At 36.2% G+C, this 21,570-nt stretch overlaps 1 long non-coding RNA gene across 1 annotated transcript in view; it reads left to right on the forward strand.

Annotated features, from left to right (window-relative positions):
* LOC136851746 (uncharacterized) overlaps positions 1-21,570 on the forward strand; it is a 51,649-nt gene that overhangs the window by 3,755 nt on the left and 26,324 nt on the right. The window contains exon 2 of the long non-coding RNA XR_010856960.1: positions 1,080-1,176. This is a non-coding gene — a long non-coding RNA (uncharacterized lncRNA). The remainder of the gene's footprint in view (positions 1-1,079; positions 1,177-21,570) is intronic.

A 21,570-nucleotide genomic window follows, 5' to 3' on the forward strand; every position in this document is an offset into this window, starting at 1 on the left:
TTTTCAGAGCAAAATTAATCACGAAAAAGGCGAGTTCCTGAATTTTTCGAGCTATGAGTTAAAAGAGGAAATAGAAAATCGAGTTGAATGCAGACAAAAGCCTGAAAAAATTAAAACCGAAAATTTATTGAATTCATGATGATATTAGTGCAGGAATGAAAACACGAGCAAATGTTGACAAATTAAAGAGGAACAAACGTTTGCATATTTGCTGGAGAAAAGACTGAAACTTTTTAGTGAAAGTTAAAGAGTAATCTCATATTTCAAAAAGAAAATTGCAATAAACCTGGTCAAGGAATGTTTATAAAATTAATCAGCAATTTTACGGACGGAAGAAAATGACATAACTGCAGAAGATCAGAGTGTCGATAGCTCATTGTGGGAGGTGAAAATAGATGGTCTCTCGCTAGAACTCTATAAAACCTTTTTGGAACGATATCAATTAGGATTTTGTGATCCTAGTAAAATTTTATATTTTTGCAAAAGGAATACGATATTTTTAAAAAGGAATTAATGGGTAACTATTCTCACACTGACTGAGGAAGATTTCGAACGTATTACCAGTTGGAGGCCTATATCAATGTTAAATGTGGATTTTAAAGTAACTGAAAAAATAATAACAGACTGAAACACGGGTTGCAACTGGTTTTTTCTGAGCATTTTAGTTGTCGTAAAAACAGATCAGTAATCGTTGCCAATGTCTTTATGAGTTATATAATGGTTTACACTGATGAAATTACCCAGGAAGTACCTTTAATTGGACTGATCAAAATCATTCGATCGTGATGATCATGACTTTGTCTGCAACTTTAGGGAATTTTGGTTTCGACAAATGTGTCTTAGAGTATTATAAAATAAACATAAATGGCAACTTCTTGGCTCCCATTAAAATATTTCTCAGATAGGGATGTCCCTTATCCTTGATCTAATATAGTTTATCAAGAACCGTTTTTAAGAATGATAGAAGAAACAGCTTTTAGAGTTTGCTTTAAAGTTACTTGATAAATTTAACCCTTTAAGTTGTACAGTAACATGCCATGATTCTTATCTAAATACCCATCAACCCATTTTTTTTCCAGCACATCGTCATAGCACGTTACCTGAGCCACTGTTAGGAGACTGTGAAAGGAATATTGCATAACCTAGCCTGCTTCTGCTTCTGTGTCCATGATAAAGGTAAGAAGGAGAGAGAGTCTGCCATTGCTATCAATCCAGATCCTCTAAATTCCATGACAAAACTGTTCAATCTTCCCTCTAACGTAAACAGTTAAAAACCTATTCACAGTTATGGAGACAAAATCTTTTTTTATGGTGGGCCGGAAAGTTAACTGGCTAATTATATCAATTTATTAATATCTGTAGGCGTGGCGGTCCCTTCAAGTCTCACAATTTTAGGGTGAATCGTTTAAAATTATTTATACCATAGGTATTTCTGGTGGTTTATTTTCTCTGTGAACTACTTTTTCTAGAATCGACGTCACTAAGTATTGGTCTCGTTATATTCACTGACAAAATCGTTTGGCATACCTTTAATGCGCTGTTTTCGGGCATCCCAAGTGGTCAGCAAACCTTGATTTTACCTTCATGCACATCTGTGTCATTCTAGTGTAATTTGACTCCTCTTCATCCCCTTCAACCAATTGAAATGAAAACATTTCATCGTGTCTCTCCTTGTTAGACGAGAGGTGGATGTCAATGAAATATGTCCCTGATTTGAACGGCTACAACTTGAACTGTTAAACATTCATGGAAGTCACCCAGAAGATTAAAGAATTCATAAAAGTGAATCACCCAAAAGCCCACCGGTGTCATAAAAAGGTCAATAAAAGTAAGATTATTTCAGTCCTTCCAGTCTAGACCTCTTTGGGGAATATGTCAGTTCCCTCTTTCAAAAGCAGTCAAATATTTTCTCGAAACGTCGCCATTGACTTCAAAAGATATGCACCTCGTTGCTAAAAGTCAGGTGACAGATGCATAACACGAATCTATCACAAAACAGAGTAGAAGACTTTACTGTTTCTGATAGGGGAATTATTTCTTGTCAGACCAAAGCCATCAGCATTTTGTCAATACCCTACCGATATGAGGCAAATTTTCGCAACAGCATAAATTTTCATGGGCTGTGGACCTAGAAATCAAGGACTTGAGACTTTCAGTATTTATTAAGAAAACCTGGCATTGATGAAGCAGTCTTAATTGGGGTTTTCTGAATTTATAATTATAATGGTATCTGAAAATGAAAGTTGTTTACTCTATGACGATTCAAAAGCAAGACCAACTTACATAGTTTTGGGAAAGGACTTTCTTTTTATATCAAGATTCGTAAATACTAGCTACATTGTAAGGTGCTATTACAAAATTGCTGCACCTAATAACAGTATGCAAAATCTTTATGCAGGAATATAAAAAAAAAAATATTCGTATATAAATCATTAAACTTCTGTAGAAACAAGAATCCGTACTGATAATGCAGAAATGGACGCTTCGGTTGAAGATGCGCAGAAAAATATTCTTTTACTGCATTAAAAATCCCAGGGAAATTTTAGCACAGAACAAATTTTGTACCAAGGGGTATCATTCAAGCCCTGTTTTATAGAATGTTTACTTTCGAAATAATGGGTGAACGCGCCTGTGACGTAAGCGTGATCAAAACAGATATTATTCAAATGGACTTTTATGGCTGATTACGAAAGGCAGCAGATAACTGCTTTGCATTTTTTCATCATTTTAGCATCAGCAACATAAAAGTGCTTGGTGCCATAAAATGATGTATTTCTAAAGTATTTATATCCTATTCAGTTTGTTACGCATAACCCGTCATGGATCCGAGAAAAAAGTCATTCTCCTTTGCAGAAAAAAAAATACATGATGCATTGTCGAAATCAGATCGACAAGACCATTTGTTATAACTAGGTATGGATTTTTAAATATCGGACGTGTGGAGCGAGGATTGCATTGATGATTTGTTAATAGAAATTGCTGTTTAGGGTTATTTTTTGGTATTTTTTTTTTATTATATTACATTATCACTCTAATAAACTTTGCTGGTTGATGAATAGCAAAGAAAACTTTGTAAGGACATTAGGAGAAAATGAAGTACTAAATTCGGTAATTATTTTTCAGTAAAGAACCTATGCCTACGACTCTCTCTCTCTCTCTCTCTCTCTCTCTCTCTCTCTCTCTCTCTCTCTCTCTCTCTCTCTACTCTCTCTCATATTTATGCAATAATCTGGCATTTATTTGAATTGAAGTCTGAAGGTGGAGGCTTGTATTCTTTTCATTTACTATTTATATATGTATATTATATATATGTGTGTGTGTTTTAAGATACCAAAAGGGATAAGAGGAATGGTATGGAGCTCGGTGAATTATACTTACGTTTTGCAACACAGCAAAAGAATTAGAGGAACATTACAAATATCATCGTCAGGGAAGTGGAAAAACCAGCAGTCTTTGTTATTATGGGCCACTCAGTAATGTAAAATGAGAAAATAAACTAAGTTACGGTAGACCAATAAATTCCACCTTCTCAACAAAGGACTCCACAGATGCGCTCAAGAAAAAGCTAGACCCCAGACCAGTGCAGATTCCTGGCGCCTTTGCCCCTGTACCCTATTCTGTGGATTGTCTGGTGCAACTCGTTGTGATCATTCTTATCATGGTTCAGCCACCCCCTGACGATCTGTAGCGTCGCGTCGTGCATATATAATTAGTCAGTATGCCTCCCAAGTTTGACCCAAAAGAGGCCAAGATCGGTAAATGTGCAAAAATGTGTTTTTTCTTAGTCGGTAAATCCGACGATGTGATACGGGGTTCTCCTGAGTCCAGGCATGAGAATGGTCATTCGTGTGATGAATTGAGGTTATTTTTAGTGTAGTACTGTAGGCAAGGTAGCTTCCGGTGTATACAGGTAATATTCCTATATAGCTTGTGAGCTAGCATATAGGTTATTGTTATGATGTCACGTAAGAGAAGTATGGTTACGTTATGTTACTTAATACCTTGTCGGCACATGAGGCGTATGGCAAGGTAAATGTTGTTTTCTTATGTATTTATGTGTATAGATAGGAACTGATTAGGCAGTGATAAACAAGCGATTATTGCACTCAAATGTATTCGTGGGTAGGCCATGCGACCAAACACTTTAAACAGTACTTCGCGTAATTTAGGTACCGATAAGTCTCAGTAAGTAGGCCATTAGCCGTGTTTCCCCATATGCTACACTCGCTGTGAACTTAGGTAGGCTAATAGGCCCAGTGCTTGAGAGTGGCCCCTATTCATTTGGGAGGTTGGGCTTGCCGGTTTTTTTGCCTTTTCCTTAGCGATCTTAGGCTAGCTAGAATTTTTTTTTTTTGTTTTTAGGCCTGCCTGTTTATTTGGCTTTCTATTGTAAACTTCCGCTTACATTTTTTATTTGGGCGGTTTGGGGGTGGGGGGATGCGGTTGGTAACTGTCTATCCATCCCTGTGACATAAGTGAGGTTAACCCAACCAAGCTGCCATCTAACATCAGAGGTTCCTCGTTGGGAGAGTGGGTTCTGTTCTTCAGCAAACTAATTTTTTTTTCCCCAAACTCTGCAGGCCGCGACTTCATTCCTTTTATCTCCGACCGGCCAATGAAGAATAAGAGGAATTTATTTCTGGTGATAAAATTCATTTCTCGCTGAATGATGTAGTTGGATTTGGCCTAAATTCTGATTCATACAATAATTTGTAGGTCCTGTCCTGTTGCTAGGTAACCAGTTGGTTCTTAGCCACAACGTAAAAAATGTCTAATCCTTCATAGCCCTCCGGAGAGCTGTTAATCAGCTGAGTGGTCTGGTTAAACTAGGTATATTAACTTAGCCATCCCAGTGACGTAAGTGAGGTTAACCCACCCAAGCTCCTATCTAACATCAGAAAAAACTATTTGGTTATTATAAGGTTAATGTAATGAAGAGCTCTGCACGGAGGTTTTGTTTATCAGGCCAATGAATTTTTTTTAACTGAACAATATAGAAAAGGGTGTAGGTATGACGTGAGAAATTTATGTTTTCCCCATAGTGAGTATTAAGGATCTTTTCAGCGTCCGTTCGGCCCCCAGCTGCAACCTCATCATTCCTTTTACTGTACCTCCTCCATTCATGTTACCTTTCCTCCATCTTGCTATCCGTCCTCTCCTAACAATTTTAAAATTATAAATTTTTTCCTCAAACAAAGTACTAAGTGGAATTGCCGTTAAAAGGTTTTCCTCCTGTTGCACCTTTCAAACCTTAAAGACTCAAAGCATTTTCTCTTTAAGCGAATGACCTATAGAGTAAAATGAAGTCACCGATGCCGGGACCGAGAAAATTGACAGGCCCCAGCGCTTGACTTTTGGCCAAATTTCTATATTCCATTCCTAATGGTACAGGCAACCCCTTTCGAACCATTACTTCCTAAATGTCCTGTCCAGGCTGTACTGCACTAACAGACCCATAGAAATAATAATACGTTACGTCCCCGCATTTTTCTGCCTAAATTCTTTAGCGGAGTTTGCGAATCTAGCGAAGTACCAGAGTTATTTTGGGCCGCATTGCAACGACGGATGAGGAAAGTGTAATTCCAGGAATATATCATCCCGATGCAGTCCTCCTTCCCATCCCTGAGTTTGTCCTTGGACGTCTAGACGCTCGTAGCACGTGCGAGTGAAAGGACCTTTTGGTTTTATTGATTTACCTTTTATTGCCAGGTAGGCGGTATAAAGGCAGGTTACCTTTTGGAATCGAGGAAAGAGTCTTCTTGGAGACAAGAAACTCCCCAAAGTGCGCTAGTCATATTGACGACGCTTTCGTCAACGCAAATGACGTTTTGAGCCGAATAGCCTTGTTGAAAGGTTCTGCGAAAAATCGGTCCCAGGTTCCATAAAGGGAGAGAAAGTGGGAAGGTGCTTTCCCTACCTGGAGTAACGATAGACGTCTGGACCCCCATCTCTTAGAGGAGCATTCTATACGAAGCCCATGAATATAAAAGAAGTCTAATGTATGCCTTCGTCACCCATTGGCAAAGTACATGCAGTAAGCTGGGCCACGCTCGTCATGTTATAATAAACAACAGTTTAGATGACAGTAGGCAGTGACAATCAAATGGACAAAAAACGGAGAAATTCGTAATGAACTTACAGTTAGAATATACAGACACGAAGGAGAAGCTTTTTTTTTTTTTTATAAATTATTATTAGCATTTTTTCCCTCAAACAAAGTTACTAAGAAAGATTCAGTAATGAAATATTGGCCGTTAAAAGTAGCATCCCTTGTAAAGAAAAAAAAGCAGTAAAAAAAAACAAAAGCGAAAAAACAGAGTAAGGAAAAGAGCGGACCCGTTTGCAAATACCCCACAGGACGCCTCCATTAGACAGCTCCTCTATATTAATTCGTAAATTTAATGCGCTTTGCGCTTCCTACTTCAATTGCCCTTTTGCCTTGTTATTCCCATCCCTTCTTTCCACCTTTGCCGTGCTCCAATTAGCCCACAACATTAATGCATTACCGACGAAGAGGGGGGAAAGTAGGAGGAAATCTACTTAAGTTATAATGTACTTCTGAATGCCTAATACCCGGCATTTTCTCAACCTCCAGCGTGAAAGGAACACGCAATAAGCAGCTTAATTTTACCATAAAGATATTAATAACAGTTATGAAAGGCATTCCAGCTATGAATTTAAAGTGCCTAATCTTCTTTTATACCAGAAGTAATGCCTCGTCTGAGGAAATTCCTGTGGAGGAACGTTTTTTTTTTTCTTTTTATCTCACACTCTCTCGCTTGACGACTCTTAAGGAGCATTTTTGCTTGACAATCCTGCAGGTATTTCTCTCAATAGTCCCTACGTGCTGTAATCCCGTGACTTTTCTTCTCGATTTTAGCTGTAGGATTAATATGACAAAGAAATGTTTCATAAAGGAATATGGAAATAGTCAAGATATTTAAGCTATAAAATTGTCCACTCGACGTCAAAAAAAAGACTTCGTGACGTAAGAGAGCTGAGAGAAACCTCATAGAACTCTGATGTTCATAGACAATGGATATTCCTTGACTCACAAGAAGGTAATTGTTTATCAGATTACTTTGAGCTTCCTCATAAAATGCTTAATTCAACGAGGTCGACCACTAGACATCCCTAATAAATCCTGAGCGAACGCTGATGAGAGTCAAATAAACGCAGCTACACTACTACATCCCCGAAGGAGTAGTAGTGCCGTCAGTGCACCTCCTGCGGTGTACTGCAGGCATTAAAGGGTGTTTGCAGCATCCTTTCTGCCCCTAGCTGCAACCACTTTTTAGCCTTTTACTTTACCTCCAAACCCTTTTCCTTTATTCCACCTTACTGTCCAACCACTCCCATTCCCTCTTTTCACTGTCCTAAGGGCTGAAAGTGTCCCAGCCCAGTGCTGGGCTTTATAGCCTAACAATCATAAACCGTACATTAATGGAGACACCACATTGCTTTAACATACATCCAACAGTGATTGTCCTCTACATTAGGGAGCGCTTTGTATTCACACCTCTGTAAATATTTGTTCTCGATGATGGAAGTACAAATGTCCAAAAAAAAAAAAAAAAAAAAAAAAAGGACTGTTTTTACAAAAGTGTCACACAGTATCATGAAGAATTTCCTTTTCACTCCGCTAAACACAGCTGCCATCCTGTCAGAGAAAGTGTTGAGCTTAAAATGGGGACGCAGTACCGACGAAATGTGAGAATACGTGTCCCTGGGAAGGAAGAGCGGATGAAAATGTCAAGACATTTCGTGTGAAGAATGAATAATTTTATTTAGAAAAATTCTATTATTTTGTTGTTGTTTATTTTCGTTTAAGGGCTTTCACGCCTTTTTGTTGAATAATGACTCTCACGCAGACTGCATTTAGCCGTTTATGTCGTCAGTATTTGGCAATCGAGGAGAATGGCGATGAAAAGTTTTGACACTTTCTAAAAAGTTTGGAACCAAGTTAAGATTGAGAGCTAATAAGGAAAATTCGTCCATTAGTCTATAAAGAACGGGAGGAATATGAATTTATAAAAACCAAAATTCCAAAGCGTCTGTCAATCAAAATATGGAGTGTTTTTAAACAATGCATGTTTATATATTTTCGTTGATAATTAGGTGTCGATATTTTCGTGAGAATTTGGACGCATTAAGGTCTATGAACAACTTCATCGGAATGCTGGTTGTATCGCAAAGACTGAGAGAGAGAGAGAGAGAGAGAGAGAGAGAGAGAGAGAGAGAGAGAGAGAGAGAGAGAGAGAGAGAGACATTATTTACCAAACTCATTAGACTTACATTCTTAATTCATTTTTAATGTTTAGAGATTAGTAATCACCGATTAACAGGCTGTTTGAGATTTTACGATTACCTAACTTAATGTCGCTGAAATCCCTTGTTCCACTTTTCCTCGTTATTTTCTCCCCTTTAAGAATGAAACTTATTTAACACTCATGTTGGAATTGAAATTTGCCTGGCACAAACGATTTTCGATGTAGCCTAAACGTCCTCCCTCTCGTTTTGAAGGAAACATTCTGTTGCTCGCTCCTCCGTACCAAGTTCCTCCTTGTATCCAGTAATCAAAACGACTTCCCAGTGAGAGTCTCCAACATCCCTCTATTCTCTTGTTTAATTATGAACTGTCGACAATAGAGTAAGAAGTATGTCATGACACTTCGCATCTTAATCACGGTGTTTGGTCCTTTTGAATTTCTTTTTTTTAAATTTGTGGGTGGTACAAGTTTAGTCAACAGCAGCGACTTTACAAACGCCCATCTCCACCCCCTTCCAAACCACCCGCGCCCAACATATGGGGCTGTCAGACTTTCTCGGCGTAAGACATGAGAGATTGAGGCTAGCGTTCCAGCCTTTGTGATGCTGGGTTGATGTCCTGGTACCTCCCAGTCAACCCCAGTTTCCAGGCTACCGGTACCCTCACTGGTACACAGTTACTGGGTTTCCTAGGCAGGTGCTAGTACTCCAAGTGACGCAGGCTGATTGCTCTGAGAGATTTTGAAGGAGCGAAATGTCTGATGTAACGGCGAGGACCCACAAACTGTGGGTGATCCTTGGTAAGGTAACCAGTTTTCGCCTTAAAATAGATATTGCAATAGATTGTTACTAAACATCTATTCAGTGAAACAACTGCTCACTACAATTGTTACAAAGATATTACGGAAATCGGTTTATACACCTAAAAGATGAATGTCTACAGTGGGGTGACACCAAGAGGCTTTGTCAATCAGTTTTCAGCAATCAGTAAAGTATATTTTTTTATTATAAGCTATCGGCGAATTTATCTGCAATATCCTTGGCGAAAAATATGAAGTAAAAAGCAGTATCTCCTGTTGAAAAATATGTTACATTCTATAGCATAAGGCGCTGAGGTAACCCTGACGCTGAACGCATAAAAAAGGAAAGATCGTTTAAGATATATGTTCTGTTTTCTCTCACAAACCATATCTGTATAGTCATCATTTTGGACGTAGTGCTGTAAAAAACTGAAGTAGAAAGACTGCCCCTTTTTCATTTTCAAATTTATGTTCCAAGCGTCAAAAGTGCCCCAGAATTGTCACCGATCAGAGAGGCCATATTCGTTCTGTGTATTTTTAATGGGGGTGTCCATCCCTGCCGTGACAATATGAATCCTCTTTTTCTCCCTATATTTATTTTGTTGGAAAAGAATAGATACCGTGTGCGCACGAAGGTTTTAGCGGAAATGTATTTCTTATTTTCTGACTTGAATATATATATGTATTTGTTTAAAATAAAAAAAAGTACTTTGGCAGTGCGGAGTCATTTCTTGTATTTTTTCATTTAATATGAAGGGATAATTTTTCATTTTAAGATATAATAGTTTCAAAAAGTAAGAGCCAAAAAACCTTTGATAATTTACTAAACAACGGCAACAACGATTTTGTATCGAGTGAATCTATTCGTAATTCATATACACTTCACTTTTATTTAGTTGCGGGTTCAGTCGTTCAAAGAATTTGTGTTGTTTTTTTTTGTCCTCTTCAAAAGGTATGAATTATTGTTTCACATTGCAATTGATAGTGAGAGAGAGAGAGAGAGAGAGAGAGAGAGAGAGAGAGAGAGAGAGAGAGAGAGAGAGAGAATAGATAAATCTAGAATAATAACAGTTACTTCAAGTAGAAAGAACATTGAACAGCATAAAAATTCTGTAAAAAAAAAAAAAAATAAAAGGTCTCAGTCAACCCTGTAGATGACTCTTAGGGCAAGGCCAGGTAACAATATCTTGATGCTAATATATATATATATATATATATATATATATATATATATATATATATATATATATTTATATATATATATTATACAATGTCTTTCATATAATTTATTTCGATATGTATATATATATACATACATATATATTTATATATGTATGTATATATATATATATATGTATGTATATATGTATATATATGTATATATATATATATATATTATATTTATATATATGTATGTATATATGTATATATATATATATAATATATTTATATATATGTATATATATATATATATATAATAAATTATACGAAATAATATATATATATAAAGAAATAAATTGTCGTAATTGAAAGTAGTCTTAGGTCGATGGAGGAAGTATTTAGGAGAACACAAACACATAAAAATTCAGAAGTTCTTGGAATGGCGAGATGTGGCATCGAGGTGATAGAATGGTTGACCTGTGTTTTGTAAGTTGTTTCAGTAAAGGAAATGTCTCAAAGAAATGGGTGAGAGGAATAATTGTTCTCTCGTCTCCAGGTAAAGGTCGTAAGTGTATGGGAGGATTATAACTGAGAAAGTAAGGTTTATCAAGAGGATTACTACAGTAGGAAGAATTGCAGTTTCGGCATGGAAGTGCGTTGTCAGTTATGTGTTTTGAAAAAGTTATGCTAGAGGTTTGAAAGTAGAGGGAAAAGCTGGATGTGGCGTACATGGACAGAAAAAAGAAAGCTTGAGATGTATTCGATAGAGAGGTAGTGTGAATGCTTTTGAGAATGCATGGTACAGGGGATATTGTTAGGAATGGTTACAAGGTTTATGATGAAGCCTTCACACATCCTTTCTTCACTTCCACTTTTACACCGGAAGGTCGGTCTCTCATCTACATATTTGCTTACGCGCTTTGCTTCAGTCATAAATCTTGTGACTATTCCTAACGCTATCCTCAATACCATACATTTTCAAAAGCATTTACGCTACCTCTCTATCGAATACATCTTAAGCTTTCTTTTTTAGGTCCATGTGCGTCACATACAGATTTTCCCTCTACTTTGAAACCTCTTAACATAACTGTTTCATAACAAATAACTGATTACTCAGTCTTCCATGTTGAAACTCCAATTGTTCCTGCCGTAGCAACAAGTAGTGAGCTGACAGTGGATGTACGTCAAACTCAGGCTATGCGACAAGAAAAATGAGTCATAAATGAAGAGCATAATGCGTGATGTTTGCATATGAAACAATACTGATTAAGGCTAGTGTAGATAAACGGCTGGTAAACAGGTAGAACAATTTGAACTAGATCTAAGTACATACAAGAACAGGACGTTGAGAGCAAATGAGGCAGTAAATTTATGAGGGTGAATGTAAAGAAAGAAGATGGAGAAATGAATTTAATACAGTCGGTGGTACCTTCGTGGTATAAAAGATAATGGATCGAAAAATAACTTCGGTAACGAGATGGAATTTTTTTTTTCTCGGATAGGGCCACCGCAGGACTTTTGTGGGTATGGAAAGATAAGAAAGGAGAACAAATTTGGTACGTGGGGGGACAATTGGAGTTGAAGGCTTTGGGAAGAAAAAACCAGATTGCATTTGCAGTACAATTAATATATTATATACAAATTGACGAATATTTTACCAACGACAAATTGTGGGAAAAGGGTAGAGTAAGTAAAATAAATTGCTTTAAATTTAAGCAGTTACTTTAAGGATAAACATTATCAGAAAATTATGTAGTAAACTGATTGAAAATGTAAAGCATAATGGAAAGAGCAGTGTTGGTTTAGACAAGTAAGAGCGAATTTGGATCAGCTGTTTCTTATGAAACTATTACGTCAGAAGCATGACAGTAAATGGGAAAACCTACTCTAAAACTGATAAAAACGCAATTTTGAGAGAACTGACGAAACACTTGTTGTAAAACGGAATTTGCTGTTGTATACAGACGGGAGAGTGATGTAAATGTTATTATGAGAAAGCGTTCACTCACGTTTCATTGGCTATTGAATCATTCCATTTGCATATTGATGCGAGAAATCAGGCGAGGGACAGGGGATGTAGTAGGTGCTGAGTTGGAGGATAAGAAAAGGGTCTTTTTGGATAGAGGTAAAAGGGCCATTGTGTGTATGGGGGATCAGAGAGTTTCCGAGTCTCCCCGGCACCTATAAAGCAGCTGATGATAGGGAGGCCTTATGCATGGAAGATTCACTGTCGATGTAGAAGCTAAAAGGAGAATGTGGTAATGAACCACCCTGAGAGGAATCCTCTTACTGGACACACACACACAGACACATATACATATGCATATATATATATACACATATATATTTATATATATATATATATATATATATATATATATATATATATATATATATATATATATATATATATATATATATATAATAATATGTGTGTGTTTGTGAGTGTGAATTTTTGTCTACCATATGCGCGTGAATTTTTTTCTATTCAGAAATATTTATCCATAAATATAGTTTAATATCAAATTCACCGTACCTTGGAAATAACTTACGCCCAATGGAATTATATTATAATTAATAATTGTTTCTGATTACTGATTTTTAGTAGCCAAAGGCTTGGGTACGAATCCTGGCCGGGGTAGAAGAACGTAGAAGGTATAATTCCCTTTCGACGTTAATTCCAAAGATGTAAGATGATTGATACTTCCATTTATGCTGATATCTGTATTTAAAGTTAATTTCTAGCTATTCATTTATGTTTAGGTATCATAAAACACGTAACATATCGTGAAGAAATAATGATACTTTTTACTGATAAGTCATTTCACTTTTTTATTAGCTTCTGTAACCTTAAATCATTTCAGTTTGATACAGATAAGATTGGTTATATTTGAAACCACTGGTACTTTCATTTCTGTATTTGTGTAGGTGACTACTTCTTTGTTAATTTGTTATGTTATGTTGAACGTATATAAAACTGCCAGTTTCATATGTTTGAGAATCCCTTTCATACTAAAAGTAATCCTTCAGCTTTGTACATCAGTCCAAAACAAACTTCAGTTTAAGACATCTTGAATGTGCCTTTTTGTCTTTATACGTTTAGTTGCTAATTATGGTCTTTCTCTCTTTATTCCATTTTAATGTCACCTTTTTCGTCCTAGATTTGACTTCCATTTTAATGTCACCTTTTTCGTCCCTTTTTCGTCCCAGATTTGACTTCCATTTTAATGTCACCTTTTTCGTCCCAGATTTGACTTCCATTTTAATGTCACCTTTTTCGTCCCAGATTTGGCTTCCATTTTAATGTCATCTTTTTCGTCCCAGATTTGACTTCCATTTTAATGTCACCTTTTTCGTCCCAGATTTGACTTCCATTTTAATGTCACCTTTTTCGTCCCAGATTTGACTTCCATTTAATGTCACCTTTTTCGTCCCAGATTTGACTTCCATTTTAATGTCACCTTTTTCGTCCCAGATTTGACTTCCATTTTAATGTCACCTTTTTCGTCCCAGATTTGACTTCCATTTTAATGTCACCTTTTTCGTCCCAGATTTGACTTCCATTTTAATGTCACCTTTTTCGTCCCAGATTTGACTTCCATTTTAATGTCACCTTTTTCGTCCCAGATTTGACTTCCATTTTAATGTCACCTTTTTCTTCCCAGATTTGACTTCCATTTTAATGTCACCTTTTTCGTCCCAGATTTGACTTCCATTTTAATGTCACCTTTTTCGTCCCAGATTTGACTTCCATTTTAATGTCACCTTTTTCGTCCCAGATTTGACTTCCATTTTAATGTCACCTTTTCGTCCCAGATTTGACTTCCATTTTAATGTCACCTTTTTCGTCCCAGATTTGACTTCCATTTTAATGTCACATTTTTCTTCCCAAATTTTTCCATTTTAATGTCCCAGATTTGACTTCCATTTTAATGTCACCTTTTTCGTCCCAGATTTGACTTCCATTTTAATGTCACCTTTTTCGTCCCAGATTTGACTTCCATTTTAATGTCACCTTTTTCGTCCCAGATTTGACTTCCATTTTAATGTCACCTTTTTCGTCCCAGATTTGACTACCATTTTAATGTCACCTTTTCCGTGAGATTTGACTACCATTTTAATGTCACCTTTTTCGTCCCAGATTTGTAAGTACCATTTAAACTCACCTTTTCGTCCCAGATTTGACATTTTAATGTCACCTTTTTTCGCCCAGATTTGACTTCTTTAATGTCACCTTTTTCGTCCCAGATTTGACTTCTTTTAATCTTTTTCGTCCTAGATTTGACTTCCATTTTAATGTCAAAAATTTTAATGTCACCTTTTTCGTCCCAGACCATTTTAATGTCACCTTTTTCGTCCCAGATTTGTTCCATTTTAATTTCACCTTTTTCACCCAGATTTGACATTTTTGTCCCAGATTTATCTACCATTTTAATGTCACCTCCCAGATTTGACTTCCATTTTAATGTCATGCCCAGATTTGACTTCCAAACACCTTTTTCGTCCCAGATTTGACTTCCATTTTAATGTCAAATTTTTCGTCCCAGATTTGACTTCCATTTTAATGTCAACTTTCGTCCCAGATTTGACTTCCATTTTAATGTCACCTTTTTCGTCCCAGATTTGACTTCCATTTTAATGTTACCTTTTTCGTCCCAGATTTGATTTCCATTTTAATGTCACCTAGATTTGTAAGTATAACGACTGTAAAAACATTCAAATGGAACTGCAGCTTAAAAAAAAAAATCTCATTTTACCATTATAATAGGTTCCTATTTCTACACGGACATTTTTGCCGCATTTATCTCCTTTCCTAAGCGCATGCATTCACAAACCCCGTTGCGTTCAGTGACCACATCCAGTACACATTTTTCAAACATTTCGGCCTTATATTCCGTTTTCAGTGTTTTTACATTTTTCGTCTCTTTTGACTTATTTTAATCATAACGCAAAAACATTCAAAAGGTAATTTAGCTTGATGATAAGGTATAATCTATTCGGGGATTAAAATGCTGTATATTATGTCTCTATCTCTATCTCTATATATATATATCTCTATATATATATATATATATATATATATATATATATATATATATATATATATATATATATATATATATATATATATCGTATACATAAACATGTATATGTACATATACATGTTTACGTATATATGTACATGTACATATATACATTTATATTTATATAATTTATATACCATCTGTATATAAAAATATATATACTATCTATATAGAAATATGGAAAGAGAGAGAGAGAGAGAGAGAGAATGTGTAGATACGTCATTTTAATCTTTGAATAGATTAAATCTTTTTATCAAGCTCCTTTTCTCTTGAATGTTTGCATTAAAACAAGTAAAAATAAACAAAAATGAAAAAAGTACTAAAAATAGAATATATATATATAATATATATATATATATGTGTATGTTTATATATATATATATATATATATATATATATATATATATATATATATATATATATATATGTGTGTGTATGTTTATGTACACACAAGTGTATGTATATATATATATATATATATACACACACACACACACGTAAGCAGTTTGTCTGCTTACGTCTGCAAGTATGAACACATCTGTAAAATGACGTTCAGATCTCGCTGTGAGAAAGATAAGTTGCACTAGGTTTGTGGTTACTGCTCCACTCAAGAGTAACATCAGAGCAATGAAGGTGGAAAGGCTCCCTTAGCGATGGCCATCTGTCCTTAGATCCCAGGTTCAGTTTTTGAAAACGACAAAATACAATAATAGAATCCTTTTAGCGGCGAACAATTCTACACCAGATTTTACCCAAATTTTGCCAGGGATTTAAAAATAAATTATATATTTTCTTCATTGACTTTCTCTTTATTCGTATTCTGGTTCGGTAGAGAGATTATAGAACGATATTAGACAACTGAATAGCGGAATGGAATAGTAGCATTTTCCTCACTCAGTGGTTTTTTTTTTTTTCCTTTAGACCCATTCACGGACAAGATAAAAAGAAAACAAATGAAAAAATTTAAATGTGGTACGTAGCCGTTAGAGTTTTCCTTAGTTTTTCTCAACAGTTTATATTCATTTAACATCGTGGTTCGTTTTATTTGCTCGTTGTTAAAGAGCAAGTTAAATTCTTAATAATGTTTTGAAATGTTGTCACTTATTTTTCTTACTTTTCATAAAAGCATTTGACATCCCGATTTGTTTGGCTTACTCATTGTTAATAAGTTAAATTATTATTGTTTTGAAACATTCAGTATCAATTTTTTATTTTGTTGTGAAATATTTATTATCAGTTTTTTATTTTACTTTTCATAAACTCATTCAACACCTTAATTCGATGGATTTGCTCGCTGTTAAAAGGGTACTCAAATTTCTACGAGTAATATGAAATATATATATTACCACTTACTTTTTTTTTTACCTTTTCAGCTTTTCAATCTTATAAACAAGAGTCTTAAATAAAGAATGTCAAGTACTGAAGAAAAAAATAGAGACTGCTCTCATTTCCAGCTCTGCACGTTGCATCGGAGCTGCCTTGCTTTACAGTTCAGCATACCTCAACACTAATTAGACATCACTGGCAAAGCGTCAACCATTTATTATTTTCAGCATCGATCCCTGGTCAGCCAGCGTCTGGGTATTGTGTGCTGGCCCAAATACCGCCACTGAAGTTTTTGTAAACCATAAACCTCGAGACAATACTCATTTCCTTCATGGTGTTAGTTTGGAGAACTTTTGGTTTGATCAGCTAAAGGAATTCGATGGGAATATCGAAGTTGATGACTTGCGCAGCTCGGATGCCTGAGAAAGCATTGCATAATTGACTGTTGGTGTATGAAAATTAATTGTTTTATTTCCAGTTGGAAAGTTCAATTTATGCCATTCATATCAAAGCATTCAGTGAGGTGTCTAATGTATGTAGAATTAGTATTTTCATGCCTGTAACCCGTGCCCAACCTAACGTGAAATCCCCGCTTTGTGCAAGTACTGTGCATTATGGAAACCCCAACAGTACACGATATTAATGACAGTGCTACAAGGCTTTGTATAATTCTGAAATTGTCCATATTCTCCCATTATCACAAGACACACACACACACAAACACCCATACACACTCACGCACTTAAATATAGTGCTTTCAGTGCTTTTCAGTGCGTATTTAGAGGGGACGGAGTTATGCTTATAGAGCCTTCTGGTTTCCAGTGTGTCTTAAAGGACGAGGCTATTGGCTAAATGTCTTATGTTAATCAGTCCGATTCTAGTACCCATGTTAACCAGTCTGATTCTAGTACCCATGTTAACCAGTCTGATTCAAGTGCCCATGTTAACCAGTCTGATTCTAGTACCCATGTTAACCAGTCTGATTCTAGTACCCATGTTAACCAGTCTGATTCTAGTACCCATGTTAACCAGTCTGATTCTAATACCCGTCTACGACTGTGTTGACAGGCGGGTGGTAGGTCAGGACCGGCTAATGCAACCCTAGTGCACTGCTGTTGACAAACACACACACACATATATATATATATATATATACATACATACATACATATTTGTGTGTGTGTGTGTGTGCTTGGGTTTAAGAGAGATGGAAGCAGTTTCCCTTGTGTACTTGTAATTAACATAGATGCAAACACGTTAGTACCGTTCTGTTCTCCATTAATCGTGTTTTCTTCTTTGCTCAAGGCAATTTTTCTCAGTTGATTGGAGATTTGGTGCAACGAAACTAAAAAGTTAGTTTTTATTAATAAAAATAATAGGTTGTTTACGTGTTACATCCAATGATGTCTGGTTAGGGTTAAGGTATACTGATACATCAAACACGTCATCTCCGGTGCAATGGATAGAGATGAAAATTAGAACATTTCTTTTTTTTTTTTTTCAGTACCTGACAAGTCTTATTCAAGATTCTTATTTATCACCGTATCATTGTTGGGCTGTCGATAAGATGAAAGTGCTTGTTCCAATCTATTCTTCATTATTTCTTTTCGTGACACGAGATATATTTCATACTCGTAAAGTGTCAAATTTCGCAGTTATTACGCACGCTCAGGCACAGAGACATATATGTATATATATATACCTCTATATATATAATTATATACATATATATTTTATGTATATATAATATATATAATGTGTATGTTATATATTTATATAGAGGTATATATATATATATATATATATATATATATATATATATATATATATATAATGTAATCCTTAATCCTTTCACACCTTCATACAATAAAAGGGAAAGTGGATGGTATTGTTCAATTACCGTCAGTGCCAAAGACCAATAATGCGTCAGATGTTAGTTCGTGACGGAAGTGCTACCAGAAAAGTTTTGAGAAAATTTGAAGCCATAAAATATAAAACCTGATTTCTCCGCTGCAACAACACAGGCCGTTGGCACTTCTTAAAGCAGTGATGCCAGGTTGCGTTTGTTTCTGCTGTTTGTTATACCTGTCAGTGATTATAGACTGACCTGATGTAATGTGGTTGCGTATTTTATATTGCTGCTACTGTTAGTAGCAGTAGTGGTGGTAGCTGCATTAATAGCAATATTTGGTGAGGTAGTATTGCTGGGAAGTTTGTTAGCAGTTTATTTACACATGCGTAAAGAACTGTAGTTATGATGCAAGAAAGTGATCATTAAAAATACTGACAAGTGGAAATATATAAAAAAAAACTGGAACCAGATAAGCAACTAACATTCCAAAAGGACACAGTAAGGTATATAAAATGCCAACAAACAAAGCAAGTCGCCATAAGCATTCTCTAAGTCAGCCAGAAAAACGGCCTTTGTTTGAAGAGGGCAGAGGCACACAGGCAGGATGGGCAGTTAAAGTTAGTGACGGAGTTAATGACCGAACCGTCGGTTCCCGGGGCATTTTCTCAGACGCGATCTTTGGGGCAGTGATTTAGAAGGGCAATCAGGGAAATTTGGAAGGATGTCGTAAAGCGCGAGGAGTTAGCAGGGCCTTTACGTGAGAATGTCGTCTTTAACAGGCGTCCTTTAGCCGAGCGCATCCAATGGCAAAATCCCTCCAAGACAGCGAGGGAAGATCATAAAGGATCTCGCTTCTTCTCGGAGAGACAAGGCCATCACCTGCGATTTTTCGTACAAATATTTGGTGATATATAGATTCCTTCTCTCGTGCATGTGTGTGTGTGTGTGTGTGTGTGTGAGAGAGAGAGAGAGAGAACTACATTTGCAGGCTTCTTATTTTTTCATTTGTGCTCAAGAAAACTTTTGTTTTATATTAGCACTTACGAATTTGTTTTCCTCTTCCCATATTTAAAGGTGACCTGGCTAAGTTGCAGTTTCATTGCTCTTGCTCCGGTGTGGTTGTTTATGATATTTCTTCTGTAAGTTAGGATTTTCCCCTCTGCCTGACCAAATTGCTACTTCAGTTTCATTACTGCCGCACACACACACACACACACACACACACACACACACACACACAAAGCCTTGTTCGTTCGATCAGTGAAGGCAAGCAACGTTGGGCCTATTCAGTGCTTGGATGAGGGACCAGTATCCAAACATTGTCAACACAAAATTGGAACAGGTGTAGGACTCTCGAAATGATTTCGGATATCACCTTGTTGAGCCATCTCCTAAAATTTCTAGCATTATTGCAAATGAAAGAAATTTACCGTCTGTCATACCGTTAGGTAATTTCACATTAATCACATCATTAATTAAGTGATGTAAAATTTGCCCAAATTGCGCCACTGCTAATCATTATTAGATGCCTGAATCACCCAAGACAAGTTCATAAGTGAGACGTGATACCTAGCTTTAAAATAAAAATCTGATGCTTGGTGACAGGTAAAATCCACCTTTTAATGACAGAACGAGAATAACTCCTCTCTCTCCTGGCAGTGTTCATTCCTTCCCTGACCCCATAAAAAACAATGCCCGGAAAATATATTTATTCTCTCCATTTAAGAAAGAAATGTAATGCTATCCGATACGCCAGTAGGTTTCAAAGTAACTGAGCAGTTAAAAGCAAAATAATTCAGATAAGAAAACAATGATGGAACTTTGCATATGGTGCCCCTTTACCTTTGGTATTAAGATATTGTTACCCAAAAGAAAGCTGGTTCAGCTGTTAAGCTTCCGTAGGTTCCTGTCATTATCTTAGTAAGCTGAGTACTTTGTTAGACGTGCTCTTTCCTCTTAAGAGTATTGCCTTCGTATTGTGGGCGCTTCTTCTTTTCTCCCCTTCCTCGATTCGACTGAACCCGAAGTGATTTGTCCTGACCACCACTCCCTCTCTCGCCTCATCTCTTGATCCGCTCTCCCTCCACTGCAAAGTGGTTCCTCCATCTCTTTATGGCGTGCTCCAGGTCCTTTAATGTCTCTGCTCTCGGGCGATCCCGCAACACCCTTCAGGCGATCTCTTCTCAGATAGGGTTGAAGCGCGGGAATCCTCGGGTTACGCGGTTCAGTAATTGTTTCCTTTCATCAGTTGCCAAGCTTTGGAAATCTCTTCCAGCTTTTCTTTTTCCTGAGTCTTGTAATTGTCCCTGCTTTAAGAAACGAATCTGACTATTCTGTTTCGTTTGTGTGGATTTGTTTTGTGTGCAATTAGACTTTATTTACTTATTGGATAAGCTGCTATAGTTGTTAATAAAAATTCTGAATTTGAGCATTTGATATATATATATATATATATATATATATATATATATATATATATATATATATATATATATATATATATATATATACATGTATGTATACATACATACATACACACATATTATGAATAAATATATATGTATGTGCGTGAGTGTGTGTGTGTGAAGTTGAGTAAAATAAAATAATTTCTACAGGGCTGACTTCATTTGTACGGGCAACCTTGAAATTCAAAAGATACCTATTTGCAAACGCTCCTCTCTAAGAATAATAACGTGAAATAGCTTTCCTTTACATATAGCACATATTTTCCATCGAAGTATGGAGAGATATTTTCTATAGAATCTGCGTCTGAATAAGACCTCTTTTCAGCTCACAACCGTCGCTGTGAAAGCAAAGTCTTTCCAAGGAACAGGGTTCCAGGGGTGACGCATCTCCTCAATTCTTTTTCCAGCCTCAGGGGCGACTCAGATGAATTAACTCTTGCTTCCAAATTCAGCTCAGCCGAGAGAAGCGCTCAGAAACATTTGCGAGATACCAGAGAGAGGACGTGATTACTGTGGACTTTCCAGCTTTATATACATATATACATGCATACACATACAGACATATATGTATGCATTATGTATGTGTGTGCTGTGCCTGTGTGTACGAGTGTGCA

Source organism: Macrobrachium rosenbergii, chromosome 24 (assembly GCF_040412425.1).
Source record: "Macrobrachium rosenbergii isolate ZJJX-2024 chromosome 24, ASM4041242v1, whole genome shotgun sequence".
Lineage (NCBI taxonomy): Eukaryota > Metazoa > Arthropoda > Malacostraca > Decapoda > Palaemonidae > Macrobrachium > Macrobrachium rosenbergii.